The sequence below is a fragment of the Melanerpes formicivorus genome, unplaced genomic scaffold, assembly GCF_026170545.1.
Source record: "Melanerpes formicivorus ecotype bairdi unplaced genomic scaffold, bMelFor1.0.p_v2 SCAF_7, whole genome shotgun sequence".
Lineage (NCBI taxonomy): Eukaryota > Metazoa > Chordata > Aves > Piciformes > Picidae > Melanerpes > Melanerpes formicivorus.
The window spans coordinates 16,523,152-16,535,022 of record NW_027142359.1 but is presented as its reverse complement, the minus strand read 5'-3'; the positions used below and the strand labels follow the sequence as shown (position 1 = coordinate 16,535,022).

General features: G+C 43.0%; 1 long non-coding RNA gene across 6 annotated transcripts in view; it reads right to left on the bottom strand.

Moving 5' to 3' along the window:
- Positions 1-1,711: 1,711 nt before the first annotated feature.
- The window catches only part of LOC137442438 (uncharacterized), a 74,418-nt gene continuing 64,258 nt past the window's right edge, over positions 1,712-11,871 (bottom strand). For 3 of the 6 annotated variants that reach the window (XR_010987680.1, XR_010987679.1, XR_010987678.1), the window contains 4 exons: positions 8,983-9,101; positions 8,614-8,744; positions 7,757-7,873; positions 1,712-3,693 (listed from right to left, as the gene is read on the bottom strand). This is a non-coding gene — a long non-coding RNA (uncharacterized lncRNA). The remainder of the gene's footprint in view (positions 3,694-7,756; positions 7,874-8,613; positions 8,745-8,982; positions 9,102-11,871) is intronic. The other 3 variants (XR_010987682.1, XR_010987681.1, XR_010987683.1) reach the window with 3 other exon arrangements.

Here is an 11,871-nt window from a genome sequence, read left to right as displayed (position 1 = left end):
AGCTCAGGATCACCAAGTCCAACTGATAACCCTACTCTACAAAGTTCACCCCTAAACCATATCCCCAAGCACCACATCCAAACAACCTTTAAACACATCCAGGGCTAGTGACTCAACCACCTCCCTGGGCAGCACATTCCAATGCCTGACCACTCTTTCTGTGAAAGTTTTATTCCTAATGTCCAGTCAAAGCTTACCCAGTCATAGCTTGAGGCCATTGCCTCTTGTTCTATGACTCTTTACCTGTGAGAAGAGGTTGTTGTTGAGGACTACAGGAAAGCTTTCAATAGACATTTCACCTTGGGATGTTTATTGCAAAAAAAAAACACCAATAAAAATATGCACTACTCCAAAGCTCTTCCTCTGCTTAACCAGCTGCTTTATTATTATCCAGCTTCTCTCAGAGTATTTCCTTTCTCCCAACAAGGGTAAAGCTCAGGTCTCAGGATGGATTTGCAGGTGCCCATCCACAAGCCTACACAAAGCTTACCCCTTCAGCTGGGTCAGATAAATCCTGTGCACAGACTGGATGCACATTATGGAAGCTACACCATCCTGTTAAGTAGCCCTGCTGCCCAGCCTAAGGTACTGGAAGCATGTGAGGCAAAAAAGTTCAGGAGTGCTGGCTGTCCATGTCCCCACCAGAAACCAGCTGGAGGGAGCTTGGAAAGCCCAGCCTTTTTATTCTCCAGAATTAAGACTTTGATTAGCTGCTGGCACCAGACCAAAACTCCATCTGAAATGCTTTAGACAACCCATCTGTGCTCAATTTGGGAGTCTGAGGAGTGCACGCTGTGGCCCGCTGCTCACCGGTGCCAGGGAAATCAAAGGGGAAAGAATGGGGTGAGGAGCTGGGTGGGGAAGGAGCACTGCCTGGCCCCCATGCTCCTGGGAGGAGTACGTTCACCTCCATGCCCACACCTGCATGCAAACATCTCACACGGGGTCCTCCAGGCTGCTCCAGGCCCTCACATCTGCCGGCCCAGCCTGGCACGGGGGCTCCTTGGCCGGATCTTGGCAGTTTCTGTGTTCAGGGTGGAACCTGGCTTCCTCTTGTCCTGCACCGGCTGGGGCAGGGCTGTGACTGGCCATAGCTATGGTGCCCTTCCCTCCTGTCCCTCCTCAAGCCCCTGTGGCCCATCAAGAGTCCCTGCACTTCGTGATAAATTTCATAATTATTCAGCCCTTACTACCAACACCGAAATTCATCACTCAAAGCAAATTAGCCGAGATTCATTAGAATAAGACATCTAGTAGGCACATGTACTTTATTAGCCTCTTACACCAATAGTTTTAATTAGGTACATATTTCACAGCTCTAGAGCTACTCGAGTGAAGGGCTGCTTTTATCTCTTTTATTTACAGTAACAAGCTATCAAACAAATACCACCATAATTAAACTCAGATGTTAAAAAAAAAAAAAAAAGTAAAATTTTTATTAACAGTGACCTACTCAAACCTCAGGTTTGGAAAACTTGGAATATTTAATTAATGAATACAATACCCTGCAGCCAGGCAGGACACCTGGGCAGGGCAGCACCCACCCTTTCCCCTGCCCCTGGTCCTCCCATGTCACCTTCAGGTAGGGGAGGAGAGCTCTCCCGCGGACAGATACCGTCGTGATGAGAAAAGTGATTAAAATCCAGAACATTCCTAAATTATTAATGAGGAATTTAAATGATGTTATAAAAGAGAGAAATACAGGCGAAAATGTTACACATTCATGGAATTTTTACTCATGCATAATAATAAGTTGAAAACACTTTAGTTATAATACTTCCTAAATTAAAGGGCAGGGGGGACACGATGTGTTTCTCGGGCCCGTCCGCACCGCCAGCCACTCGCCGATCAAGGGCGCCACCTGCCGGGCGCCGCTGCGCACCGCGCCCGTCGCCGCCTGGCGCAGAGCTGCTGGTTGGCGTGGCCGCTGCCGGCCGGCCGCGGTCATGGATGCTGTCTGGACGGTAGCCTCTGCTCGAGCCCGGGGGCGGGAATCCCCGCCCGAGCCCGAGGGGCTACGGGCCGCCGTCGCGATGGGCAGCGGACATGCCTGTCACAGTCCCAGTGACAAGGCAGGCCGCGGGACTACGGTGTTATATTCTGTGTCGCTTGCGTTCTCCAGTACAGCATAAAGACAGGTCTGCAGCTTTGCAGGTGTTAACAAAGCCTGCTTGCTTGGAGAGAGCACCTTCTCTGCATACATTTAACCGCCTTGTCAGGCTAGTGCTTCTCTATGCCGTAAATTTGTTAAAATAGTATCACAGGGAACAATCCTGTGAGAAGAGCTCCTGTCTACCCAGGGGAGTACATCGAGTCTGACCTGCTCCCTGCGATGTCGAATGGGCTGCCACTGCTGGTTGGGTCCACCAGCTCCACAGGTCTGAAACTCCACTCAGCTGCCTTCTTGTATTTTGGTATCCTTGTGAGTAACAGCAGCAGTTGGTACCAAGATAACAGAAGTTTTCATTAGGTCAAAGCTGCAAGTGTCACATAACCACACATTGCTATATTTTTGTTTAAATGTCTGTGCAGTCTTGCCACACTATCTCTCCAGCCACCCCATACCTAAGCACTGTTTGTGCAATCCATACAGTCACATAACACTCGAGGTCATTTGTATCATCAGCCACAAATTCCAGGCATCAGTTTCCTCTCCCGTGGTGTAGGGAGAAACCTCCAAGCCTTGTAGCAGTGACTGAGCACAACCTTACCCACAAAGTCCCTTGGACCTGTGCATCCCTGTGGCTCAATTCCTTGGGGACATCATGTACTTCCATTTGCCTTTCAGTCTGATAAAGCTGCATTTGGTAGCTCTGCAAAGCAGAGCCACTGTCAGATTATAGCAGCAGCAAATAAGGCAAGAACAATCCCAGGCCATTCTGGACTGTAAGGTCTATGCAAATGCTGCAAGTCCTGCTGAATGCTAACTGGCAGCTTGCACCAATTACTGAGTAATAGGCTCTCCACATGCCCCTTTACTTAATAAGTAGACACAATCTGCACTCACTTTTGGAGCTTGGTTGTCTCTGGTTTGTAACACCAACTGAATGCTTTGCAGTGGGCCAGCCTCACAGTGACTAAAGCTCAGATCGTTATAGCGAAATCTCAACCAAAAGAAACTGACACACTCTTCTCAATTGGAGCAGATGAAATAAAGGCTCTTGGACACAGTTCCTACCTAGGAGCCTGCCAGAGACTAATAATTGCAACATGCTGTGATTCTAAACCAAATGTGTCATGGAGAGATACCCAGGCTAATTCTGAGGGAGGTAAACTTGCCTGGATAAAACTCTTCAATAGCACACTGTTACTTCTTCCACTGCTTCAGCCACTTCTGGTCCATTTTAGGCACTGCACTGAGCATATTCGCTACCATAAGCCATGGATGACAGCTGTGGTCCCTCTGGACAAAACAGTGACATTCAGATAGGAAACAAAAATTTGTGCTTTCTTTTCTCCTTTGCTTGCACTAGTCATATTCTCATTATTCTTTTTCCTGGACAAAGTAAAGCACTACCTAAAACTTTTGCTGAATTTTGGGCACCATTGTTCCTCTACATTTTCTGACACAGGAGAACTTACACCTTGTCTGGGGGAAGTGCAAACAAGGTTTCACTAAATGCTCTTGAGTTCCACATGTTCTTCCTAGATCTTCAAAGGAGTATGCTGAACAGAAGACAACAGAGAAGATCCCTGTGAAATCAGAGTGCAAAAAGAAGTTACTGCAAAATAATCCCAAAGCATCTGAGATAGTTTCCACAAAGAAAGCACAGCAGGGACTCCTAACAGTTGCTGTACATCCTTATTAGGAATGTGACACCATTACTTTCACAGCTATCACTATCACAGGCTGCTGAAATGTTCAGAGGATCTTTGGTAGGTTTGTTTTTCTCTTTGGAAAACAAAAGTTATTGCTAAAGGCCTTATAAAAAGTAAGAAAATTCCACAGCTTGGAGTATCGACAGCCAGAAATGACATACAAAATGTGGAGCCCAATTTATGTCCTTCACTTGTTTTACATTTTTGATACTTGGAGGAGGGCATTTGTAGCAGGTAGTTAGCATCAGATTATTATTATTTAATGCAACCAGCTATATGAATGCAGTGCTGTAGCAGACTTTCAGATACAGGCAACTCAGTGAATCCAAACCCATGGTTTCTGCAGCAGCCATGATTTGCATCCCATGCGTTATGGACTATCTGACAGTATTATAGACAAGAAATCATCTCCATGTGTAGCGGAAGAGAGAAATCAGTCACTGTACTGGAGGCCAATTAAAGTTTTAGGTGCCTCAAAAGGCACAATAAATTCCAACTTCACAGGTTTATGATCATACTCTAAACTGTTGTGGCCATCTTTATCTGAAATCAGATTCTTCCACATTTTGAATATGCAGTGAAGTAATGGTGGCTGTTCCATACTTTCCCCCCCTCCCTGCATTTCTGTGCCTTGACATCCTGTTAAATGCAGTTCCCAGGACAGAGTTTTGTTCAGTGTTACTTTCAAAGTGCATGTGGGAGGTGGAAAGAGAACCCACTGACTGCACTACTTCACTGTGTGAACCAGGCAGTAAATACAGATGTGAAACTCAATATTCATGTCTCAGCACGGGTATCTCTTCAGTTTCACACCTGCAGGTATTTATATGATCACACACTGAAATAAGTGCAGCATGTGTGGGTGTGTAGAGCTGCACCTGTAGTTATAATGAGACATTCAAAAAAATCCACTAAGTTTTGTTGCAATCCCACTTGACAACATTCTTGTACATTTTGTCCTGCATGCTCAGGAGCCTTATATCTGCTGCTGAATTTTTCTATGGGCTGGGCTGGACTGCTCTATGTAGCCATATTCCCCCCTCCTCCCATCCCAGGGAAAAACAAAACAAAACAAAAAGGTTACAAAAAATTATGTTGCCACTTTGTCAGTGCTTTCATTCTAAGGATCAGATTCTGTGAACCGTCTGCCTGCACAACTTCTGGTGAGCTTAAAGTTACTGGAACTGAAACTGAGCATAGAAGGCAACTTGCACATCCTTTTGGCCTGCTTACTTGCCAGTATGTGGGCTTTCCCTATAAGGCAGCTACTGACTGGCAAGTCCTGCTCTGACACGGAAATAATATACATCCTGGGATTACTTTTGAGAGACCTCTTTCAGCCAGTGAAAGGGCACAAACCTAAAACCTCATGATTTATGAGCAGTGTAGATCCTAGTACTTAATATATTAAAAATACTATTACATAGGTCAAAAAGCACAAAGAACACAGACACTGTTTTTTCAGAGGAGGAAAGTGAGCCAAGGTATCCAAGTAAATTGTCCAAGTGAGCATCAAGCATGCTAAATTTTCAAACATCCCTATTTACCTGAAATTTCAAGCTGTGAAATAATTTAAAGCTCCTTAAGACTGGGTAGGCATTTCATCATTGCTGGTAACTTAGAGTACAAGAGAAAACATTGAGAAAATTAAACCATTATTGCTATGCAAAAGTGCTGTAACCACTGGATGTTGACTTAAAACATATAGACTTTGTGTTGTAGTTCAACCTCACCATAGGGACATGAAGTCTGCTTATCTGTTCACATTTTAAGGAATAGAGATAATAAGGAATATATATTACTCTCACACACTTTACAACCAGACTCAGCATTTCCTAATGGTGACTGTAGAAGGAGAAAGTACTGCCTAGTCTTTAGACCAAGGGATTGTGAATAGAGGAACAAATTCCATTCTGACTTTCTTCTCAGAACTGGCTATTTCAGTCAGTCATTCCATGCCTTATTTGACACACCTGTATCACAGATATTATAATCTCAAAATGTTTTCTTTTACCAAAAAAGAGGTCCCCTCTTTGCCCAGCCACAGATTCTATTTCCTCTTCCCTTCTGACAGATGCTTCGGCAAAAGAGAGATTTGGTTTACGACATTTGTTGTGTTGATATCACAGAGTCAATGAGAACAAGTATTTATACTTCTATTATGCCTTCACTGAACTGAACAAGGTGTTCAACAGGACATTTTAATTATAATCCCACTTCTAACAGCATGAGTAAAGGTGTTTAAAAAACACAATCAAGCATGAAATAGAACAGTAAACATGCCATTTCAATTACAAAATTATGTATGAGCACATCCTTGCACAGCACAACATTTGAAGACTGTAAGAAATGCTAACATCCTATCTGAAACCCTGGGATAGTTTGTGCACAGGGATGAAGAAGCCAAAATACTCTCTTCTCACACTCTTTTGTGCACTCACACTGATTCCTTAACTCACAAATTCCCAACTGGACAATTTTAATGCAAACCTCCATGGAGGAAAAAGCCGCCTTTTGTTGTTTTTTTTTTTTTTCACTGCAGTGTCATATCAGACACTCATACTGTTTGGGGACTTCTTTTTACTTCCCAGGCCAATGGTGCTGAAATTGAAAAGCAAATGCACTGGCAGGTCCTTGTGTTGTCATCGACCACCCTTTACCAGTACAAAGTGCTCTTCACCAGGAATGCAGCAGAGCAAATATGGTATCATGTTTATGTGACCCACCAGAAACTCCTGGACATGTATCTCTGGGCACTGCAGGATGATGGGCTGCCCTGCAAAGTGCTGTAAATGCCCTGGGCTGCCAGGAGGGAGGATTTCATCCTTCACTCAACACCACTGTAATATGGACTTCACTAAGTCCCTCATTCAGGGAACTGATAGAATCCTAGAATGTTTTGGGTTGGAAAGGACCTTTAAAGGTCATCTAGTCCAACACCCACACAGTAAGCAGGGACATCTTGAACTAGATCAGATTGCTCAGAGCCCTGTCCAAGTTGACCTTGAATGTTTCCAGGGATGGGGCTTCTGCCACCTGTCTAGGCAACCTGTTCCAGTATTTCACTACCTTTATTGTACAAAAAAAATATCTTCCTTTTATCTAGTCTAAGTCTACCCTCTTTTAGTTTAAAACCATTACCCCTTGTCCATTGCAACAGTTCTTGCTAAAAAGATTGTCACTGTCTTTCTTATAGGCTCCCTTTAAGTACCAAAAAGGCCACAGTCCCCTCTGCAGCCTTCTCTTCTCCAGGCTGAACAATCTCTAACTCTCTCAGCCTGTCCTCATAGAAGAGATGCTCCATCTCTTGCATTACTTTTGTGACCCTCCTCTGGACCCACTCCAACAGATTAGTGTCCTTCTTGTGCTGAAGAGTTCCAGAGCTGGACACAGTACTCCAGGTGAGGTGTCACCAAAGAAGAGTGAGAGAGTCACCTCTTTTGATCTGCTGGCCACACTTTTTATTCAGCCCACAATGCTATTTGCCTTCTGGGCTGCCAAAGCACACTGTTTGCTCATACTCAGTTTTTCATCCACAGCACATGCCATACATTCTTATACCGCAAACACTCAGGGGAACACACCAAATTCTGAAGTTGTACCTTGGAAACAGCAGAGGAGCTGCTTTTCCATTTCAGAGGCATTCACTCCAGGAGCTTCTGAGCAAGTAAATGATGCTTCAGTTTGGCAAAGTCTGCTCTTTCTTTAACAAATCAACAGACATTGCTTAGAATAATACAAGGCTGTCAAAGAAGTTTGACTATTGCGACAGCCCTGTAACTCAGGGCTTTTTGACTTTGTAAGCAAAAGGGAATGTTGGCCCTTGTAGCAATTAGGGCTGGGGACAGGACAGGGAAGCTTGTTCCATCCATGTGGAGGCAAGTGTGCAGGGATAGGACAGCTGAGATAGGAAGCTGACAGTCAGGAGAAGACTCACCAGCTTTCTGCAGCCGGAAGGGAACATGGACACTGCTAGGTGGGATATTCCCTTGTCCTTCAGGCAAACTCCTCTCTCCAAAGCAGCAGCGCAATGCCTGCCTGCTTTTTCAGCACACTGGAAGCACAGTTGAAGCAGGCAGTGAGGTTACAAATCACTTTGCTGGCCATAAATAGTTGCCTGCATGGCCAATGTATAAAGCTAGATCTGATGGGCACATATCAGTACAATCTGGACACAGTGCTCTCCCAGTAAGCAAAGATGGACTCTTCTGCATGTGATACCACTGGGTGCTTCAGAAGCAGCTGGCAGTGCAGTGAATATTCTTACTAAAGCACGGCCAAACTAGAACAGCCTGTCCTTTGCAACCCTTGGGGAGAGAGTTTCTCCACACAGTCCCAGAGAGAAGAAAGTTGGAGCAACTTGCATTTCTGCCATGCAGTTTAGACTTTAAATAACGCTGCATATATTAAGTTCTCAAAGACAGCTGAGCTGAAGATCATAATGTAAAATTTGGTGCTATCTGGTGATCTGGACTATTATCTTTTCCTCAAACCCTATTGCTGGCATCTGTAGGTATGTAATAGCACAGACAGCATTAAAAGTTTGTCTGTACCCCATTTTTGAAATACAATTTGTTATTCTCTCACTAGCCTTTCAGAGCTGAGGGGAAAACTCCATGTATTTGTTTTCCATTTCTGGAAGAACCTGTCTTTTTCAAAATGCCAGAGCACCTCATTAGTGGAAGCCTTGGTTAGCTTATAGATAGCTGGCAGAGGTGTTTTGTTGTGCTTGTTTCCACTTCGTTTTTCCCTGCTATTATGAGTAAGTAGAAGTAAAAGCATAGTTTTCATTACCTTTAATGGGAGCAGAATCTGCTTTTACTTCACAGCTATTTTCCATTCTACTCCTGGCACTACACAGAAATGCATGCGAGGTGAGACACAGCAGTGAGGTGACTTGGCGGTGAGGGTTCCAAAAGCCAATGCTAAATGCAGACAACATATTTTTGACTAGTTAGGCACATTTACAGGCCCTGACAGAACTTTAAGAGATGCACTATATGGAGAAGTCATTAACTGAGATTTAAATTTGGGAAATACAGGAAATATGGGTAAACCTACAATTTAAGGCCCATATTTAACATTTCTCTACTTCAAGAAAATCAGGAAATGGAACAAGGCTGTGAAGTCCATTTATACTAGAAGAAATAACACAAAACCTACCTGATTCCTATTTTCTCCTTGAGGGTACCAGTTCTGTTAGAGGAAAGCTGTACCTTTTCTGCTGTCTTTTAGAACTGCCAGAACTGGGTCAGGTCCTCACCAAATTCCAACCTCTAGAACTGAACAGAAAGTTCTCCATTGGTTTCTCAGAACTAGATATAGCCCAGGACATAATTAGAAATCAGGATCATAACTAGTTAGTTCTGAATAGTTATGAGAGGTAATCATGCATGGGAAGGAAACCATCTTATCTGATGAAAACAACATAATTTTCAGAGTCAAGTTTAGAATGCCATATGTTTTTATCTGTACATTCAACAGAAGCAAACATGGAGCTTGGCATTTGAAAGGTCAGATTTTAAATTGAAGCCATTGGTCAAACATCTTCCTTTCCGATGAGAAAGAAAAATAACTCAGGCAAAGACAATCTTCGTGTGACTCTCAGCTCCCTGCCTGGCCTCCCTGTGCAATTCAGGAGCAGTTTCAGGGCTGATCTGCTTGTGATTTCCTCCAGTAGGCACTTGTTTCTCTTTTCTGGGCACAGGCATGCTCAGGGGATGAAGCCTGTGCAGGCAGGCTTCTGAACCACAGCTCCTAGGCATTGCTGAGCCCATGAGCCACAGCTGTGGCCTCTGCAGCCATGAGCCAGGACACCATGCACCGCTTCATAGCTGCACACATGAAACACCAGCCAAGCTCAGAGTTGGAGAAGGAGCAGAAAGTGGTGACATGCTCTCATCAGCAGGCCCAAGGCCTTGCAGGCATGAAGACAAAGGATAGTGAAAAGAAAGTATCTGAGAGATGAAACAACTGCTTTACAGAGTACAACAACAACAGGAACTGAACTCATAGAGAAAACAGTGTCTGTATGGAACATTATTTCTGCTTTATTTTGTAAATAGAGAAACTATGACTTCATGTCTTAAATTTCAAGAGACATACTCTTAGGCTTGCTTTCTTCCATATCAGAGCTTTCAGAAATCCAAAATGTGTCTCTCTATTTCAGTTCTGGCTCAAGGTTAATATCTAGAAACAAGTAATGTAACATTTCCATCTATCTTTTCTACTCTTTTGGCGTTTTTAATTATACTAAATGCTATGACAATTTAAACAAGACACATATCAGCTTCTGGCCTCTTCTGCAATGGTTCAGCTGCTACATGTGCTCCAGTGTATTTTGCTCAGACAGGCTGCTGCTGGAGGCAGGGGGGAGGCAGAATAGTGCCTTTCTGTCATGAGAGATTTCACTGCACTGATCATTGTATATTTGATAGATTCTTTGTCAATGTCAAGTGTCTTTTGTGGTTAAGCCCAGTAAAGCTAAAACAAAAGGTCTCCTAGATATTAGATATATAGTGACATTACTGAATTCACTTGGAGGCAGTAATTTTTTGTCAGCCTATGAAAAGAAAAATGGAGCTAATGGGAAAACAAAAGGAAGATGCTGGCGTGCCTTTTTAGCTATTTTTGTTTATGTCAGACATTGTGATTGACATCTGGCCCAGAACACCCCTTCAACCATTGAGGATGGTGTCATGAAACAGAACAAAGAGAAGCTGCCAGCCAAGAAAACACCACTGGCTCAGAGAGCACTGCTTTTTGTTTATTTTCTTTTAAGTGTTTCATTTTTAGTAATCAGTATCATTACACAAAAGTAGTTCACTCACATGCACTCCCCACTTACTAATTGGACTTTTAAGTTTCCTTTGCGTTTGCTTTTTTCCTGCCTGTTTGAATGGCACCAGAGTACTGGTTTGGTTGGATGACAGTCTGTCATAACAGTGATGTTTGAGGTTAGTGAAAACTGACGTGAAAAATACAATTCACTGGCCTTTAACTAAAATAGCAGCTCTGTTTTTTGTGAAGTTGGCAGGCAGCATTTTTAAACCCCTTTTATGGTGAAGGCAGTTACAACATGTTTTTCTCTAGATCAAGCAGTTTCATCATGAAGTACATTGTCTACATCTGTTGTCATATCAGGACATTGCCTTTGAAGAGGAGTTTGCTGTTTCTTGTGTCTCTTGTTGAAGTGCCCTAAAAGGGTTAAGGGAGTTTCATGGTAAATGTCCAGGGCCAGGCCAATTACAAGGCTTTAAAATTTGTTTAGGAGTGATCAATGACCAGAATAGGTCCTACAGGTCCCAAATACCAAGGAGTCTTTGTCACCCGTGTTCTGCAGGTGCTGTAGCATTTCAGTGTCTTGGCCAAAATTATGTATCAGCAGGAGGAAATTATTCCAGATGCTGAATGTTATATCAAAAGACTTTTCACAGGATGAGAGCTAGAAACTCCAGCAGCCACTTCCCTCAGTTATATACTGAACTTCTAACTTCCCTCAGTTATATACTGAAATGGCATCAGAACTCTTACCTTACAAAAAAACCCAAACAACTACCAACAACAAAACAAACAAACAAACAAAAAAAAACCCTCCACTTAATCACTTCAAAAGATTCTAAGGAAGTTGGCCTTTGAATGCATGTGCTGGAGCTAAACATGCTTGCACCTTTTCAGTAAGGTACCTTTCAGTACTGAACACTGGGGTATATTCTATAGAAGCACACACTTAACTCCCCTCAGCATTAATAGCAGACATTCTTGCACATTGAGTGGAGAATTTCTGTCTCTCTGCACTGTGCTCTAAAAAGAACTTTGAAGAAATTGAGAAAAACAGAGAGTGAAGTATATTAATTTTAAGGAGATGAAAGCAGTACATGTCATTCCTAAATTTCATGGAAAATGCACCGTTAGTAACAAAGATCAGTAGAAAATTTCAAAATCATTTTGAGCAGCATTAAAATCAGTCTTCCCTGATTTTCTGTTTTCCCCTTATTTTCAAAGCACATACATTAAACTCATTTTATGCTTATAATGTATATAATGATTCTA